Below are 19,939 nucleotides of genomic sequence, written 5' to 3'. Positions count from 1 at the left end.
ATACAAAAGATAAAGAACTGCTGTTTGAAGCCACTGGTTAAAGGACTGTTGTGGGCAGGGGTTTGTTGGACAGCCACAGACAACAAGAACAAAGGAGACTGCCATAAGTGAGGGATAGAAACTCTCCTTTTATGCCCCTCCCATGGCAGACATTACTAATCAGTCACAGAACGTTTTGCCTCACTGAGCCCAGAAACCTCAGCAGCAGCACCCGGGGCAGTCATTACCAATGGATCAGAGAGGATATGAAAAATGAAACCGCTGGTCATCTCTGGGCTAAGTGGTACATGGCTGAGAAATAGGGTATAGATATTAGATGTGCTAAACCCTGAACTTGGGGGTTATTTTGTTCACATTCCATTCTAGAGAGAGTAATGGCCCCTGCTCCCCCATCCAGGAGCCTGCTTAGAACCTCACTGTATCATGACACCAAAAGTTGCCACTCCTGCCTATTTCCTGGCTCACTGGCTGGGGGTCACTATCGACTTAGCCCGGGTGCCCCTGGAGTCACGGATGAATGCATTTGCCCTTCTCTTCTTGCTACCTGAAACAGACTAATGGAGGTCTGAGGGGTTATGCCCACGTGACCCTACAAGTCATCGTCTGTATCATCTTCTAGGGATACCCCAGCTCCATTGCACCTCGCAGGGGGCCTGACACGCTGACATGAATAGATTTGTCAAATGGATGTGGCCAAGGGATGGGGTCAACACTCTTCATCGAGTCTCACTCTCCGCTCTTAGGACAGAGCCTGGCGCACAATGGGTGCTAAACAAATGCTCATTACATTGATTTTGATGGCATTATTTCCAAAATAGTTGCTTGATGAACAAGTGGAATCTCTCTCCTTAAAAAATATCAACTCCAAACAGAAGCATAATAGAGCCAGAGCTCAAAGCAAAATTATTCACAAATTCCAAGTGCCTCAATCCATGGGTTTTAATGAAAGTCATTCTGCAGTGGAGAATGTTGTAGTAATTACAGGCAAGCTAATGTCTCCGCCATATGGTTTGAAAGCAGGTCTGAATTTTGAAAGCCACGATCAGCAGTTTTATTTTCTGCTGCCGCTTCTCTGTGCCCCACCCCCTGCCTGCCTTTGTCTCTCTTTTTGCTTTTAGCTCTTTCAACCTCATATTCCCTCTCTCCCACACGATGCTCCTTCAATGGCTTCCCTTCTTCAAGCCCAAGTCACATTTTAAAGCTTTTGAGAGGAAACCTCCAGTAGTTCTGAGAGTAATTGCCGTGCCCAGAATGGGTCAGGACACAGCATTGCCTGCGCTGACCCAGTTGCCGAGCAGGAAGACCGAGGATGTTCTGACCCCTTGTGAATGGATCGTTGTCACGCAGTCCCTCAAGTGTGGTTGCATGATTGAAGGAAAAAGACTCTAATTAATCTCTCTGCTCCCGGATCACCCCAGTGCAGTGGTTCTCAACCCTGGCTGCTCAGAGAATCATCTGAGGAGCTCTTAAGAGGGCAGATGCCTGGACGCCACCTCTTAATTGGTTCGGAATAGAGTTCAGACTGTCGGACAAGCCAGTGTCTCCCCAGATGATTCTGACATAAAGCCAGGGTGAAGAACCCTACCCTAGAACCTTAGACTTGGATAAATAGCAGTGGGATCTAATCTTTCTGCTTTTGTCTTCCTGTTACACTCAGAAAGGAGACAGGGTAAGCAACCATTGCCAGGGAAATGCCAAATGAAAAGGCATCCACTCACTTAGAGGTAGCTATGAAATTAAATAACTATACATCTGTTTGACTCCCATCTCAGTCACAAATGATTTGATAATATTTTATAAAAACTCTTCCGAGCGGGCTGAGCTGGAGTTAATCTATTTTTGCAAATGGGACCTCAGGTACTTGGATCGTAGAGTAGGCAAGCCTACGCTCGGGTCAAGGCTCTTTCTGGCTGTCTCACATCATTGCCTTTGCCGGCCTCTAGGATCCTCACAGGAGTGGCGGCTCCCACCTCAACTCCAAGGGGCAAGACTTCCCTCTAGCCTGCCCTAAAATGCTCACTGGAGGGATGATTGCCTCGGGACAGACTACCAAGTGGGAGCCTTTTCTCTAGAATGCCTCTCTTCTTTCCTAGAAGGCCATGAGGCTGGAGTCTTTCCACAGCCGATTCGTTGGTAAGATTAGCTAATGATCCCATTGGAAGGTCAGAGAGCCTTGAGACAAGCAGGAGGGAAAGCTGTCGGGAGCTCATGGGGCAACACGAGCTGCTGAGTCAGGCACACCAGAAGGCCAGTGGAGCCTGGAGCTGGAAGGGGTTCTAGAGAGTCAACAGTTGGAATGGGGTCTCATATTTTGGAGGCATCCTTGCCTATTTAGGACTAGGTACGGAGAGCCAACTAGGGGTATGGAAGAAGGAAAAAAAGAAAACCAAAACTACCATTTGGTAGTAAGAAACGAAACAAAAATGGGTTCAACTCACCCAAACCTGAGTTTTTTGCTATCAGCCTGCTTGGACCTTGATATCCTTTATTTGTAAGATGAAAGTAATTCCACCTTTGCTGGAGGTCTCACAGGGTTGTGCTGAGAAGGAAACGAGATTATAGATGTGTGTACTTGGGGGAAAGAATCAGAGTGCTCTGCCCCTGTTCGGCGTTTTTCTGGAGAGAGGGATATGGTGTATCAGAAGGATGTGCGAACTAGTAGCCAAAAGCCTGGCATCATGTCCCCCCTCGATCTCGTTAGTCATTTGGCAACAGGCAAAATGATCAACTGCTTTCTTTTCTGGAAGACGGAATAACGGTTGCGGCGCTATCCCTAGAGATAGGGCACCTCAATGGTGCAACTGGTGAGAAAAGTGCAAACTATTAATTACTACATAAATGTAGAGTAATATTAGAATTACAACCCACATGCCTTTCCAGACTCATCCTTTTGACTGATACGGTCTTATTTGTAGACTTTGAGCTCTTCAAAATGACTTTTAAAATGATCTTATTGTTCACAGCAGTTTCTTTAAAGACTTATTTGAGAGACCGCAAGTGAGAAAGCATGCGTGCACGTGCATGAGTTGGGGGGGCAGGGCAGAGGGAGAAGCAGACTGCCTGCTGAGCAAGGAACATGATGTAGGACTCAATCCCAATCATGACCTGAGCCTAAGGCATGACTGAGCCACCCAGGCACCCCCTTAGCCATCTTTTATTTACAATGTGAACACAGTATCTTGTAGTCCTTCGGGCTGGCTTCCTGATACCTGTCCCATCCCAAACAATTTGCCTAAGCTATTCATGGCAACGTCATTCTCTTTGCCAATGATTCATCTAAGAACAGGCAGGTGATCGAAGTCCTGGTCAGTGAAGCATGTGGCAAAGTCAGCTGGGGGCTCCTGGGAAAGATGTCCTTGCTCCCAGGAGACAGAGAACATACCACCACTCTACTGGGCAGGGTGGTGCATGGCTGGGGTGTCTGGGACCACAGCAGCATCTTGAGTCTATGCGGGAAGCTGCTTCTGGCACAACTGATACACTGTGTGTGGCAGAGGGAAGACAGCAAGAACCCTTTGAGAATCACTGAGCTGGAACCATCCCACCTCTAGACCTTTATTTTAAAAAATATTTTTTGCTTGTCAGTTTGAGAAGGTATTAAAAATTGCTAGAACCCTAGGGGCACCTGGGTGGCTCAGGTCATGATCTCAGGGTTGTGGGATTGAGCTCCACATTGGGCTCCACGCCCAGCTTAAGATCACTTCTCTCTCCCCTTCCCCCACCTCTAAAACACACACACACACACACACACACACACACACACACACACACTGTGGCCCAAGGTATCTTAACTGATAAATCTTACAGTTGTAATCATTGTAGTAATATAACATTAATCCTTGACACTTACTTTTCCTTATTAATTTCTCTTTGTGGAAAAACAACTCCCCTGTTATAAAAATGCTGGTTGTTAATGACCGTGGAGTTGGCAAATATGGAAGTGTTTAATATAAACCATAACAGCTCGCACTGGAGAAAGCCTCGGCTAACAGTTTGATCATTTTCTCCTTGTTGTTTACATTAATCTATTTTACTTGCTGGAACAGATTGGAGAGGGAGGGAGGAAACTTAACAGGATTTACTGGACGCATGTCCTTCTTCTAGAAGGGGTGCTGAAAAAGGGATAAGGGTGGGGGGAAATCCGGGAAACTTTGTTGGGAGGAAATACCAAGGAGTATCAGAGGTTTGGGAAGAGAGGGAAGTGGAGAGGAAATTCTCAGACAAAACGTAACCTTCCAGATTTTCCCAAAGGTTGGTTGCGCTTCTCTCTCTGGCTTTCCTTGCCACGTTAAAGAGGAGGGGTCTTTCCTTTTCCACTATTTTTCCTTCCCTGTGGGCTACGCCCGGCAGAAACTAACCCCGACCCCTCTGTCTGGAGAAGGCCAACACTGGAGCCAGCTGGCGCCTTGCATATTTTCAGCAGCCCTTCCAGATGCATCTTAGTGATCTCATTAATCGAGGTGAGAGCTGTGCTTCCAGGAATCAGGGCACGAAGCTCAAACGGATGCTCAGAATTTAGAGAAGGCAAGGATCACAAGACTTGATTTATGGCAGAAGGTGCAAAATGATGGCCTCTGAGCTGTGCGTGACCCAGACGTGCATTTTATTCGGGCTGCCTAGTATTGAAGACTTGGGCGATTTTACATGTGTGCCCGGATGGAAGATTTTTTTAAATATGAAGATAGGGCTAGTTCAACACTGCCCTTCACCATAGGAAGACATTAGCTAAAGGTGACTTGGCTTCTCCTTCATCTAAGACCTATGCTTGAGTGTTCAGTGCGCTCACAGGAGATGTGCACGCACACACTATTTCTAGGAGCTGACGGGTCCCTGCTGGAGGGATTGGAGTTTTCATTCTTTAAGGTTTTGTGCCTGGGTGATGGAGAGGTTTCTCCTCACCTGACAGATTTGATCAAGTGCTGATGGGTCCCAAAGGACTGTGTTGAAAAGATGCTGGGGTTCATTAGAAAAGAACTACTATTGATTGGTGGTGTCTGCTATGGGCACCAGGTGGGGGCTCATCACCTGTGGTCCAAAGGTCAACCACTAAACATTTGAGCAGATGGCTTACAGAGCAGTGGGCTAGGCTACTGTGTGTGTGTGTGTGTGTGTGTGTGTGTGTGTGTGTGTGTTAAATATTTTATTCATTTATTGACTTAGAGAAAGAGTGGGGGGAGGTGAGCAAAGGGGGAGGCAGAGGGAGGGACAGAGAATCTCAAGCAGACTCCCCGCCCAGTGAAGAGCTTGAGCTCAGTCTCACGACCGTGACATCATGACCTGAGCCAAAACCAAGAGTCGGAGGCTCAACCGACTGAGCCACCCAAGTGCCCTGGGCAACCTGTGTTCTAATTCGGATTCTATCCCTCCCTAGCCAGAGCTGAAGGATTGATTTTTCCAGTTCCCAGTTTTCTCACCTGCAGAACAGGGTTAGTGATCCTTTCTCTAGCTACGGGCTAGGGCTGCTCTGCGAACGCAGTAAGATGCTGCACACAGGAGGGCTGGGCTAACCCTAACAACAATGGCTTTTGCAGTTTTCTTGTACTGATTTGGCTTGAAATCCTTCCCGAAGAGCATCATTCAGCAAAACTGGGAAATGGGCCTTCACCCCAAACCACTTTTAGATGTAACTTTTCTTGGTTTTCGTTGAATCCCTAAGGAAATTCTGCAAGACACATTTTCTTTTATTTAAAGGTAGAGCCGAGTCGGGGGGGAGTGCAGGAATCTATATAGATCTATTTCCTGATTCCGAGAGGTCAGCCTTGGGAGTCTGTTCAGGCATGGTAACCACCCCTTCCTCACTTCTTACTGATGTAATTGTCGCGCTAATAGGATAACAGCAGATCTTGTCTCAGTGCTTACTAGGAGCGAAGACACTTCAGACGGATCATCTCATCTAATCTTTATGATAAACCTGGAAGCCCTTTATTGTCCCCCAGATTACAGATAAGGAAACGGAAGCTCAGGGAATTTAGGGAACGGGTCCACAGTTCATGGCTACAAAATGGCCAAGTGACGATAGTTATAACCCTAATGGTTATTGAGCACTCGCTTTGGGCTGGCACAACCCTAAGTGTTGACATGCACTATTTCATCTGATCTTTGAGGCAGTTGTGTTAGGTAGGTCCTTTATTATTCACATATTTTCCCCTGAGAAAATGGAGGCTCAGAGAAGTTAATCAACTTGCCCAAGGTCACACAGCTTGTAGGACTCCTAGGCAGGGAGGCTGACACCAGGGTCTATGACACTGTTGTCTTTACTTTGAGCACAGGATTGTGGGATCTGAGCTTTTGCTCTGTCTGTGATGCTCCCTTGCCTGGGCAGACTGTGGCCGTACATCGAACAGGTTCCACGGGGAGAGGAAGAGAGATGAGGAGCAGGAAGAACCGTGGGCAGATCTCCGGAGGAAGCAACTGTTTAGAGGATCCCTCATTGTTTATTGTTTAGAAGGCTCTTTAGGAGCTCTGCCATGTAGGTTCTTCAGAAAAATAAATGCCAGAAATAGTCGTACACAGGATTGTGGTTGGTTAGTTCATTTGTCCCTGATAAGAGGGGAAGTTCTGTGAGGCAGAGCCAGAGAAATGCTCTTTCCTTTTAGGGATTTTTCTTCAATATCTCTTAGGGCCCTGAGGCAAGACTGCAGAAGTCTTGACCTACAGGAGCCAAACTGTGGCCTGGTGGAAACTCCCACAGGGGTCCATGGCGTCACCACTGGTGCCAGCCACAGCCATCTCTCCAAAAGCAGCCGCTTAGAATAATCCATTCCAGTTCAAGAATCAGAAATGGGGTCTCAGAGAGGTTGAGTTTCTCAAGAACACATGCCTAGTTGGTGTGAGGTCTGGGCCCGGAATCCAGGTTTTCTGCTGTTCTTCCTTTCCTATGCGTGTAGATCTGATCAAGCAGTGTTTGTTGAGTGCTTCCCATGTGCCTACACTATCCAAGCACTTTGTAGTAACTTGATTCTCGTGAGCATAGTCGGAGGCACTGTTATTCCCATTGTACAGACGAGGAAACTAAGGCTCACAGAGATTGGAAAGTTTGCACAGGAAGGGAGTTTGGCTTCGAGCCCATGCTCTTAACTGTTACACTAAATGGCCTCTTGGTTTTTGTGACAGTCACCTGAAAAGCCCCTAACTGGAACACAGTTGAAGTATGGAGTGAGGTGAGAGGCCAGACTGACTGTACGATCTTAGAGCTCCTGACAAAGGTCCATAATGGCTGGAACGAGAATGATAGCGCCATGGGATTTGCTCTAGAAGGAAACCATCTGTCGATTCTCCAGTGGGCGAATCGGTCAGTAAAGGTTCTCAGCTAGAGTGCAGATTCATGGAATTGCCTTGATTTTCAGGCCACTGCTGAAAAATATTTTCAATATAGAAATCTACGGAGATTTAATAGGATGATAGCTGAAAGTCAGTTGAAGTACTTAGCAGAAGATGTTATTTAAGTTCAAGATATAAACGGTCTCAGATGTTTTTCTGTGAAAGGAATCTCACCGTATAATTATGCAGCACACTGTAGAATGGTCATTTGGTACAGAAAATAGGTACCAGAAAGTCGCGTTCTCTGGAAACAGGGATCCTGGTGCTGTTCCCCTCTCCCCCTTTAGAGGCTGACCTGGAACAGATTTCACTCAGAGGTTTTGTTGGGGGGGGGGGGGCAGGTGGAAGGTCTAGAAGGATTTGCTAGAAACCCTCATGGGCTCTTCTGCTAGGCCAGGCAGGACATCTGAGGTATGCTTGTAGCTAGTGTGCCTGGTTGTGCAGATGGTACAACCGAGGCAGAGGGGCCAGGACAGGCCAAAACGTGGGCCCTGTTCCCACCCCGCCAGTGTTCATGAACTTCAGGATTGAGTTTCTTTCCTCTTTTTCCTTGGGGGTGGGTAGAATCTGCATTCTGTTTACTTAGGGGTAACCCTTCATTACTGTGGCCTTCCTGTTAAATTCTATCAACATAACTGAGATATATTTATTTTATTATTTCCTGAGCCCAACACATGTGCTGAATCATTCATAAAGTTAAAAATGAACTCTTTCTTCCTGACTGAGTTTTTATACATTTATAGGGTGTTTTGCTTTAAGGAAAGCCAGTATGAGTAATTCTGAAATAGCAAAAACAGGTACTTAAGGGGTAAATTGTTTGTTTTATAGAAGGAGCTATCTCCAGATTATTTTAAAGGGCATGTGTTCAGCTGTGTGATGAAAATTATTTGCTTTACTAAAATTCGATATACGCTAAAAGTGTATACTTTGCTTTGTGGGTGTTCAGTAAATATTTTGGTGAGGTCTTAACTCCGTCTCTGACACAGGACCAGGTACATCCATAGTAAATGCTAAAAAACTACTTGTTGAATGAATCTCCAAGTGCCAACCCTATTTTTCCGACTCTTCAGTGGCCATCTCTGTCTTGGTACCTGCTGCCATCTCAGTTACGTATACACGTGATCTAACTTCTTTCCCTTAAACACCCCATCTCCTTTGTGGGCAGTATAATGTCTAGTCTCCCTGGACACTCACTACAAACTTTGTTCGAATTCTGGCTTCCTCATTTACTCATCTGTGACCTTAGGATATTTACCAAAGCTCTCTTTGCCTCCTTTTCCTCACCCGTAAAGTGGGTAGGACAGTAGTGCCTGCTGTAGAGGGATGTAGCGAGAATTAAGTTAGAATGGGGAGTATGCATCTGGCAGGGAACAGCACATAGCAGATGTGAACTACTATTTCCTATTTTAGTCAAGCACCTGGTTAGGAACTTTCTCGCAAGCTCACCTCCTCCTTCTCTCCAAATCCAGTCAGACTTCATCTCTCCCTGTTTTGGTTCCCCCCACTACTACCATAGTTCAAGCGCTCCTTACTGCACAATCTTTATCTTCTTTCCCCTCCAACGCAACCCGTGAAGACTGGGCTGTTTGTTCACCATTGACTATTGCCCTCCCTCTAACTTGGGAGTCCACCTTGCTTAGCACAGCAATCCAAGCCTCTGACAAACTGCTCTGTGGCTCCAGACCCACATTCCCAGCCTGTCTTCAGCCATTCCCGGCCCCTCCCAGTCCCCACCCTCTGGCTACACTGGGCTCCTGCCCGCTCCCAGAGAAGCTCACACTTCCACTCCTCCTGGCCTTTGGTCTCTGGCATGCCCTTCCCTCTGTTTCACCAGTATCATCTAAGTGTAGTTTTCCTGGAAACATTTATGGTCCTCCAGAAACCATTGTTCCTCATGTCTACTCCACACAACTTGATAACCCGGCTCAATAATAAGGCCTATTCTCTTGCCCCTCGCCACCTTCCTTACTTCCCGCATTAGGTAGGAGTTCCTTGGGGGCAGGAACCATGTACCATGAGAATTTTCTCCATCCATTGTTGTGTTACTAGCGCCTAATACGGGATTGCAGTGCAGTAAATTATTTTTTCCATCTTTCCTATTACAAGATTTTCTCCGGGCAAAATCAAAATCTCTGTAGGAATAAATGGCCGAGGATGGGAGTTTCCTGTGAACTCTCTGGCTGGTGCTAACTCCTGCCAACGTGTATGGACATCATTTCAGACGTCTGCTTTGAGAACATTAACACCGCACAGCATTTAAAATGGAATGGGGGTAGGGGCACCTGGGTGGCACAGCGGTTAAGCATCTGCCTTCGGCTCAGGGCGTGATCCTGGTGTGATGGGATCGAGCCCCACATCAGGCTCCTCCGCTGTAAGCCTGCTTCTTCCTCTCCCAGTCCCCCTGCTTGTGTTCCCTCTCTCGCTGGGTGTCTCTTATCTCTGTCAAATAAATAAATAAAATCTTTAAAAAAAAAATGGAATGGGGGTAAATCATCATGAGGACGCCCTATCAAAAACAGGATTTTTTTTTTTTTGTATTCGAGGTAAACCTGTGCTAGGTTTGATGGACTTTAGAGTAAATCGCACATTTTTTTTTAAACAACAACAACAAAAAGCACAAAAAAACCAAAACAACCCCCCCCCCGAAAAAAGAACGGGCTTGCTTCTGTGAAGAAATGGTACTGTTATTCTGTAATACTTTTGTTTTCATAGAATGGCTCCTTCATCATTTCTCGTCTCCACTTGAAAAAGGAAAACACAAATGCACATCGAGACGGGGGTATTAATTTCTCTTTGGAACCTAAGGGGAAAGCACATGCTTTTACCAAACTTCCATTTGGCTTTGAAGGCAGAACAATTTTTCATTGGGAACCCAGGCAGAATTTCAGGGATGTTCAGCGCCTGTGCTCCCTCTCTGAGTCGCCACTAAAGGCAGGGCGTCAATCTGGCAGGATGGGAGGGCTGCCCGCCCGCATTTCACAGGAGGGCAGCGTGGAGGGCTGGGCGGATCCCCTGGCCGGCCTGGGGGTGAGGGCCACCTGGCCTCCTTTCTCCCTTGCTGCTGGCTTGAGGGCTCCCTTCACAGACACTGCTTCCGCCTTTCTGCAGTCTCCAATGCTGACATCCTCATCTGATTCTTCACGTGGTCCCACTTCCCTTCACTGTCTCCTTGGAAGCTCATAAAGATTCATTTTGGAGTCTGGCCCATTGCTGCTTAGAGGTACATGTTTTAACGTGATTTTTTTTTTCTTTTCCCCTCGGAGTTCATTGTTCCTCGAAACTACCTTGACTGGACTGCCAGAGTCAGGGGTGCTCCTCGGAGGTTTGAAGCTTCGTAAAGGAATCCCTTCAAAGCTGTCCAGACTCCCTGAATTAACTTAAACCCTCCTGCATGGGCCGCTGGGCCAAGGTGAGCGCACTTTCACGGCTGGGAGGGCAGCAGGACATCCTGCTTGAGCTTAGACATCCCAGCTTGGTCCTCCTTCCTGTTCCCTGTTCCTTGCTCCTCCTGTCCACCAATAAAAATCAAGAAACCTAAGAAATAATCTCCCAAAGAGGACAGTTCATGAGCCTTGATTTGCCACGCTGGCCTCAAGCCAAGTCTGAGCCTCCAAATGAGGCCATGAGGGGAGTTACTGGAAGGCCATCAAAGCCCCCCCAAATCGGGGGTCATTAACCACCCCAGCCACCAACAAACTCATTTCCTCTGCCTTTTCTTTAAAGGAAAAATTAAGTCTTCTAAGACATTCTCTAGGTTAGTAAGCAAATTCCAGAGTTCCTTTGTCATACACAGAACAAAACTGAGAGAGAATGGGTATGTCCATGTAAGGGTGTGTGTGTGTGTGTAAGCAGGTTTACAAGTTGGCTAGTAGAATAATCGTAGGTCAAAAGTCTCCTCACTTACAGAAGGTGGTGTTTATCATTTCCCAAGTATGTTTATATATATTTTTAAAGATTTTATTTATTAGAGAGAGAAAAGGAGCAATGGGAGGGGGAGAGGGAGATTCCCTGGGACTCCAACCAAGGACCCCTGGATCATGACCTGAATTGAAGGCAGATGCTTGACCAACTGAGCCACCCAGGCGCCCTATGTGTAAATATTTTTACTACTCGTATATGTACATATTACAAACAAAGTATCCTATACTACTTAGTATGTGACAAAATTAAATGGTACCTCATTGTATCAAGTATTTCATAAATATAATCACAAAAAAGGAAGCCAGTCCATCAGCATTCTGCTTATGTACTTTTCCGATTATGACAGTCTCATGAAAAGAGGATTTTAATGCCTGCTCACTTGAAATGCAGCAGATGTCAGCCATGAGGGAATGAAGGTGCTAATTTATAGTTTTTAAAAATTGTGCAGAGAGAAAGTAAAAAGAATGTAAGTGCAAGCTTAGCAATAAGAGAAGTGAAAACAATATAGGGGTGGGAGCGGAGTCCCTTCCTCTAACCAAGGAGGTCTGTAAGAAACCACAGAAGCTTCTGCTAATTTGAAATTCCACCAGCTGAGAACTAAAACACTGCTGGGTTATTGAAGAAAGGTCTTGGCACCTTATGCACGGGAAATGAAACTTTTCATTTTGCAACGGGCTTGTAGATTTCTTCTAAGGCCCTCCCTTCCATCTTTCTAAGGCTCACAGAACAGGCTGGAGTTAGAGATGTGGTTTGCATATACTGCTTAGTTGACAGCAGCAGATCAATAGTGAAAGACTAATTAACTAAATGAAGGCAGCGAAGAACTAAGGTTTTGGCAAATGACAAAGCCATTCATTGAGCGATGTTTACTTCCACTTTAGCTAACTTCTGTTTTTAATTACCATCAGGATGTTTTCCTTGCAGCCATTTGGGGGTGGGGATTCTTTCCCTTCTCAGGTGTTGCATCCCAGAGTCAGGTCTGGGGAGAAGAGGAAAACCCCCAACATACCCACCCCTGTGCCCGAATTACCAGGCACCTCTCCCCCGGTCTCCTCCCCTCCCGTGTACGGCAGTAGAGGTCGAGGCCCTATTGTAGGACAGCCGGCTTCTCCTGCTGGAGCGGCTGCAGTTAGTGGACTTGGAGGATAATTCTGAACATATGCAGATTTATCTTGCTGGAGTCCAAGCTCTGGATTTCCTTGCTTGTAGTTGATTGAGAACAATTATTCAACCTTGGATGTGATCAAACCAACCTACTAACCCAACAAAATATGGAGTCAGATGCTCTTCCTCTTTCACTGCCTGTTTATTGTTTTTTTGGGTGGGGCGGAGAGACAACGCACACGAATGTGTGCGCACACACACTCATGAACAGGGGTGAAGAAGCAGAGGGAGAGAGAATCCTAAGCAGGCTACATGCCCAGTACAGAGCCTGACATGGGGCTCAATCTCATGACCCTGAGATCATGATCTGAGCTAAAAATCAAGAGTCAAATGCTTAACCAACTGAGCCACCCAGGTGCCCCTCGCTGCTTCTTACCTGTAAGTAGTGTTTCTTCAGCCCTATTTCTCGAGACTTCAAGGGCCATCGTAGCTTACGAGTCTCCTTTTATCTAACTGGCCAGAGCACATACTTCTATCTTATGGACAGGAAAATGAGGCAAAGAAGCGTTTTAGCCAAGCTCATGTTGCAGGTTGTGGGGAGGAAAGACAAAGAATGGCAAGTCTCCTGCAGTTGGGCTGGTAGCTGGAACCTACTGGGTTGGGGTGCTTCAGTGCATAGAATGGGGAGTGAGGGATAGGGTGCTCTGGGCGGAAGCTGTGTTTGGTGCAGAAGGCTTGTAGGTCATTGGAATTTAGAGTAGACTTTATAGGAGAATGAAGAGGTGAACTTTGGGAGTAGTAGCTACTAGATTTAATTTGGAGGGGATCTGGTATTGGTGGAAAGGAGAAAAGACAGCAATAAATGCAGCAATCCTGTTTTTAAGAAGCCATAACCTTCGGTCTTGCCTCTGCTGTTCTTGTTCCTTCTGGCTGCTACTAAATCCAGGCTAATAAGCATTCAAGACTTGGCTCGATTGCCCTATTCTCCTCCAGTTCCCCTCCAACCATCTCTATACTGGCTTTAGTGGCTCATGGCCCCATGGGACCATTAATTTTGTGTGTCAACTACTGGGTGAAGGGACACCCAGAGAGCTGGTAAAACAATTTCTGGGGGTGTCTGTGACAGGGTTTCATTGGTAGGCTGGGTAAAGACTGTCCTCACCAATGTGGACAGGCATCATCCAATGTGCCTGAGAACAAAGGCAGAAGGGTGAATTCGCTCTGTGCTTCAGCTGGGACATCCATCATCTCCTGCCGGTGGTCCTGGGTCTTCTTGTACTTAGACTGGATCTTATACCATCGGCTCCCATGGGTTCTCCCATCAGTTCTCCCTAGGACTCTGATCAGGACTTATCTCCTCAGCTCTCCTGGTTCTCAAGCCTTCAGGTTAGGGGTGGAACTATACCACTGGCTTTCCGGGGCCTCCAGCTTATAGACGGCAGATAGTGGGACTTCTCAGTCCCCATGATTACCCGACACGAGCCAATCCCTCAATCTCCTACACACACACCTAATATGCCCCTCGAACATGGTGGTGTACCCTACTCCCAAGATAGATGGCAATTTTCAGCTTTTATTCCTACTCAAGGTAGTAAGCATAGAGACAAAGACTTTGAGGACAAAGACCATGCGATCATCTTTGTAGGCCCTGACTAGTTTATTGAACAATTACTTTGTGCCAGGCACTATGGATGCTTGCCATATATTTCAATTAGTCCTTAAAACAACCCAATGAAGCAGTACTCTCGTAGTCCATGTTACGAAGGAGCTAGGCTCAAAGGGATTAAAAGTAACTTCCTCAAGGTCACACAACTAGTAGGTGGTGGAGTCAAGGTGAGGCCACAGGTAAGGAGTTCAGAGCCCATGCTCTTAATCATTAGGCTTCCCACTTCCCTAGCGGACCCTCAATAAACATTTGCTAAATTGAGCTGGTAATTTGTATAGTGCTTATTTTACTACATGTAGTGGGTGCTTAATTATTTGAGGATTTCAGAACTCACTCAAGTGGAAAAGTTGTGTATTCCTCTAAAGGAGTCATTTCTCAGATTCTAACATGAATAGGTGAACAAAAACTTCACCGTTACCACCAGGTGAGCAAAATGTTTGCATGTTTCTAAAGGCAGTGGTGAAGTCTGGAGACACATGGGTTTTCTTGGCTTAGGGGTCTACATTTTTCCTCCTATCATTTCTTTCTTATTGTAATTTAAAAGGTGAAGAATCCGGGGCACCTGGGTGGCACAGCGGTTAAGCGTCTGCCTTCGGCTCAGGGCATGATCCCGGCGTTATGGGATCGAGCCCCACATCAGGCTCCTCCGCTGTGAGCCTGCTTCTTCCTCTCCCACTCCCGCTGCTTGTGTTCCCTCTCTTGCTGGCTGTCTGTCTCTGTCAAATAAATAAATAAATAATCTTAAAAAAAAAAAAGGTGAAGAATCCCTTCTAGGACAAGAATGGATCTGAAGGGAGGAGGAGGAGGAGGGAAGAGAAAGCTCCACTTTTGGAGAAGACTCACGATTGACTTAGATGTATATGGCAGAAGGGCCACCAATGCAGTGGGCTTTCAGGGCAGAGACTGGACTTGGTTAGGAGAGAACTCCAAGGTTGTTTCAGTCCCTAGTCATTTTAAACCCTGCTATAATCTGTGAAAGAAATGAACCCGAATGCCTTACAGTTGAAGATAATTCTATTTCCATTACGTCTCCTGAATTAAAAAGGAAGTGGCTCAGTTTGGCTCTGAGCCAGTTGACCCTCAAAGCCCCCCTCCACTCCTCTACTTCTCCCTCTTGACTTTCAAGCAGAAAGATACCCTGAGTGGTGGTTAGCAGCGAAACTGAAGTCAAGAGGATCCTTAGCTTTCATGAAGTTCCAAATTCATTTACGTCTTTCCTCCAACACTCACGCTTCGCCTTGGGGTGAGCTTGTTGGGCCGCCTTTGTGTGGAGCCCTGAGTTACAGTCACAGGGATTAAATTCTCATCCAAGGCAGACTTCTTCCAAGATGGAAGAGCAAGGATGTGAATTAAGCAAATAACTACATCATAGCACCTCAGGCCAGGGAACGTGGCTGCTCTGCTCCCTCTCCTTCCCTACTTCCTTGAAGAGGACGGGGCCGCACCTTCCCATGAGGCCCCAGGGACAGGAATGAACACTGGGGGAGAGAAGGGGAGAGGGAGAGAAAGGGATATGGATTTCCCAGAGGGAAGAGTTCAAGTCCTCACCTCTCCTGGGATACTCAAGCCCCAGTTTCTCTCCCTAAGCTTCACTGGCAGCTACTACCGAACAGAGTGATACCTTCCCAGTCCAGGAATGGGCAATGGAAACCCCTTTCTTCAGCTCAGCTAAGGCAAATCGACTCAATGGCAAAAACAAAACAAGACCCAAAAAAACAAACAAAAACAAACAAATCACCGAACGGCAAAAAACTCAAAGCATTTTCCTAGATTGCTTTTTTTAAGGTAAGGGTGAAAGCTGCTAGTATTGAGACCTACAGTACATTGAGCGTGGGGCTAGGTTTCTTAAAATATTAATCCCAGCAAACTTCCTTTTTATGCACAGTTCAGACACTGGGGCTCAGAGTTTGAGACTGTACCCAAGGCCCAAGGTGGAGCCCAAGTCTCTTTGTTCCAAAGTTCAAGCTGGGTGACTGTCCTGTGTCCCCATCCAAGCCTCCTGCTACCAGTAACTGCCCTTAGACTTGGGCAAGAGGGGTCCCTGCTTCTGGCCCAGAGCTTTAGAGGTAAGGAGTCTGCAGCCCTGAGTTACAGCCACAGGGATTAAATTCTCCCCAGGAGGCTCTGCCTACCCAGGACCCACCTTCCCTCTTACCTGATCCCTTTTAGGCTCTACTCTGGATACTCAGGCTCCTGGAACTCCCTGACCACAGGGCTCCAGCTAGGGTTGCCAGATTTATCAAAGAAAAATACAGGATGCCCATTTAAATTTGAATTTCAGATAAGCAGTAAAATAACTTTTTAGTATAAATATGTCCAATGAAATATTTAGAACATATTTAATGCTAAGAATGATTTATTATTTATCTGAAATTCAAATTTAACTAGGAATCCTGTAGGTTTTCTGGCAATCTTCGCCTCAGCTCACTTCCAGGACCTGGTGGGCTTTTTCCTGGTGGTGATTTGGGTAGGGATGTGCACAAGAGCTCAGATAGTCACACTTGGGCGTCCAAAAGGCATGCAAGCAAGAACCGTCTCAGGGCTAGAAGGAGCCTGAGGAGGGAGAGAAGGGGGACTGACAGGAACCCTTCAGATGTGCCCTTGTTAGGGGTGTGCCGGCTCCCTAAACCTTATAGATTGATTTTCGAACTTCATTTGTGATTTCCATGGTCCGTTGAGCTCACAGAACAGGCCCCTTGTATTTTGCTCACCTCTGACTTCATCTGGGGGGCGGGGGTTGGTGCTAGAAGGAGCTGCTCAGAATCCCTAAGGGAAACGTACATGTTGGTACAGATGGCTTCATGAGTTTCTCAGTCTAGGAGATGGAAAAACTCCTGGATGTGAGGGTCGAAGCTTTTGGGTTTTCCTCTATCAAGGGTGCCTGAATGAGCAGGATGCTTCATCCCTATTCCCTATTCCCAACAGGTGAAAAATATCCCTGCCTCCTAGAGAGGTGTGGGGGTAAAATGAAACAACATGGGAAAGCATGAGAGTCCTTGGCAGGTGTCAAGCCTCCAATAAATGTAGTTGAATCCGAATAGGTAGAAATAGAACCCAGGCCTCTCCTTTTATTCAGCCTCAGCGGGACCACCCAGACATCCGTGTCCAGCTGGGGGCCCCTGGGATCTTCTGGGAAGCGGAGAGGACTCCTAAATCAGAGAGCAGGGATGGCACCTCCATCCCAGTCCTCTGGAGCATTGTGATAAATGAACCCAGGGATGTGGCCTTCCAGAAGCATCTGACTCTAGGGCTGCAACTGATAATTACCCTCCACCGTGGGAACTATGCCGTTTCATATGTCTGGAGGACAAGGAAGACCCTGTCCACCGAGACAGAGCTCAATCATTCATCAGAACAGAAAGCTGAATCATTCCCATGAAGACTGCTGAGATCAAGTCTTACTAAAAATTATTAAACAGAAACCCAACTCCTTTCTAGCGCCAGGTAAGTGCTCTTTCTTAAGCATAAACTGCAAAATGGGAAATGAGAAACATTATTCCCAATACACAGTACAGCAGTGTTCTTGGCACTGCTCTAGCTTCCTCTAGCTGGTGTTAACACCTTCCTAATGCCTTCCCTCTCGACGTTTTCTACCCCCCCCACCCAAATTAACTTCCAGTTGTCTGCCAGCAATCCTTGTGAAAAGATTTAAGAGGAAGGTGATATATTGTGATGCAGAAAAGGTGGACTCTGGTGTCCAAGAGACCTAGGTCCCAACGCCAGCCCTGCCATCTGCAGGCTAAGTAATCATGGGTAAGCTACTTAACCTTTTTGAGCCTCAGTTTCTCTTGTAACAGTGAGTTATACAACCTCCTTTAACTTAGCACAAGGCCTGGTGCCTAGAAGGTGCTCATTAAATGGTGTCCATTATTGAAGATGTTTAATATATATAAGATGATACCTTATGCTCAATAAAGCATAAATGGTAGGTGCTCGGTAAAGCATAAAAGAATGAATGGATGGGCACCTGGGTGGCTCAGATGGTTAGGTGTCTGCTTTCAGCTCAGGTCATGATCCCAGGGTCCTAGAATTGAGCCCCACCTTGGGCTCCCTGCTCAGTGGGGAGCCTGCTTCTACCCCCCTATCCAGCTCATGCACGCATGCTCTCTCATGAATAAATAAGATCTTTTCAAAAAAGAATGAATGGAATACTTTCTGACATGTTCTCTTTGCAAGATTTACACAAAAGCAGCAAGACAGCCAAAGGAGTAGTGGGGGGGGGGTCCCTCCTGCCCTGAGCCCCCAGACTGGTGGGCTCCTTTGGGTCTCACATTTGTGACTCAGTCTCTAGTTTGGCCTGACAGCATGAGACACACCTTACTTCTGCTGGCTCACTGTGCTCGTCCCCACCTCCTCCATCCTTCATTGATCTGGGTCACGTTTTCCTGTAACCATCCCTGATTACCTGCAGGACCAAACAAGTAGGGAGCCATAATTAAGACATCACAGGCACATACTTTCCACATCGCATAATCACCCCACAGTCTGGTACCAGTGCCCTGACAAGCTTCCTGCTGCGGTCCCCTCTGCAAACAGTTCCACCCACCGCAGGTGAAAACAATTCTACTTTTCAGGGCTGGAGAAGACAGATTTTGTGCAGCACAGGCCTTTCAATTATTCAGGAGGCTGGTGTCTTTTTTAGTTCAATTATTCAGGGGTTTCTGAGTACAGGATTGTAAATTCAGCATTTGCTGGTCCTAAAGCTCGGACTCGATTGGTTTAGATCTAACCTGCTCAGGTCTCAAACATGACAGTGAATATGGACAAGGGAAGTGGACATCCCTTTGACGAATCAAGCAGAGGAAAATTTATCTTTGAAAATTTTTGATTCGCAGCCTCTTGCCAATACAAAGGGAGTGTTTACATGCATGAGGACCCCTTCCCTTTCAAGCCAACATTGGCAGAAAGATTTTGGAAATCAAACAGCTATTTATGTATAATATAGACATTTAGTTCCAGTAAGTTCTTCCTCTCTACCCTCCATTAAAATAGTATCAACATTTCCTCCTGAGAATTTCAAATGGAGGTTAGGTTACCTGCTTGCCGACCAAGATGCCATGTTTTCCTGTTTCAGATGAGAAAACAGCTTAAGGTTAAGGTACCAGGGGTTCCAGGTTCTCTTTGGAGAAAGGATTTCTCTTGGAGAAATGATTAGCACAAGGAGGCATGTGGTTTTTGTTTTTTGTTTTTGTTTTGTTTTTTGTTTTTGTTAAGAAAGCGCTGCTGGTGCTAAGATATTTAACACTCACCACTTGTCCCCTTTCCTGTGCTGCGTTCTAATGAGAACATCTAGAAAGTAAACGAACTGAAGATAACTAGGGATCGTTCAACAAACATTCTTTGAGCATCTAAGATGTTGATTTGGGGTTGGACAAGGGGGATACAACGATCTCTAGATCCTAGTCCCTGCTCTTGGAAGGGGAGACAAATAGTTTAAAAAGAAAAAAATTTACACAAAATCTAAGTTTAGAAACTTTGATGCAAAAATAAGGGTAAAGAAAAAAAAAGCATATGATTATGAACTGATTCACTACTTCCTCAGAAGTCTGAGGTGGTATTAATATGATGCCCTCATTGGGCACCTGGGTGGCTCAGTCAGTTAAGCATCCAACTCTTGATTTTGGCTCAGGTCATGATCTCGGGGTCCTGGGATCGAGCCACATGTTGGGCTCCACACTTAGCTCGGAGTCAGCTCAGGATTCTCCCTCTTCCTCTGCCCCTGCCCTGGCTCATGCGCTCTCTCTGATGAAATCTTTTGCTTTCATTATGTAGATAAGAAAATTAAGGCACCAAGAGGCTAAGGTACTTGATCAAGGTCACATAATTAGGTGCTAGAATTTGGATTTGAACCTTGGCTCAGACTTTAGGATCTCAATTTTTAATCACAGTACTACACTGCTTCCTGCAAGTTAATGGGCTCTGTCTTGA

The 19,939-nt window shown here is 46.3% G+C and overlaps 2 long non-coding RNA genes across 2 annotated transcripts in view; one reads left to right on the top strand and one right to left on the bottom strand.

Moving 5' to 3' along the window:
- Window positions 1-19,939, bottom strand: part of LOC130544021 (uncharacterized) — a 363,074-nt gene that overhangs the window by 14,056 nt on the left and 329,079 nt on the right. The window lies entirely within an intron of this gene.
- The window catches only part of LOC130544020 (uncharacterized), a 35,592-nt gene that overhangs the window by 3,886 nt on the left and 11,767 nt on the right, over window positions 1-19,939 (top strand). Inside the window, exon 2 of the long non-coding RNA XR_008959881.1 lies at window positions 10,584-10,729. This is a non-coding gene — a long non-coding RNA (uncharacterized LOC130544020). The remainder of the gene's footprint in view (window positions 1-10,583; window positions 10,730-19,939) is intronic.

This window comes from Ursus arctos, unplaced genomic scaffold, assembly GCF_023065955.2.
Source record: "Ursus arctos isolate Adak ecotype North America unplaced genomic scaffold, UrsArc2.0 scaffold_18, whole genome shotgun sequence".
NCBI lineage: Eukaryota > Metazoa > Chordata > Mammalia > Carnivora > Ursidae > Ursus > Ursus arctos.
The sequence above is the reverse complement of the archived record's forward strand: the minus strand, read 5'-3'. Positions and strand labels throughout refer to the sequence as shown.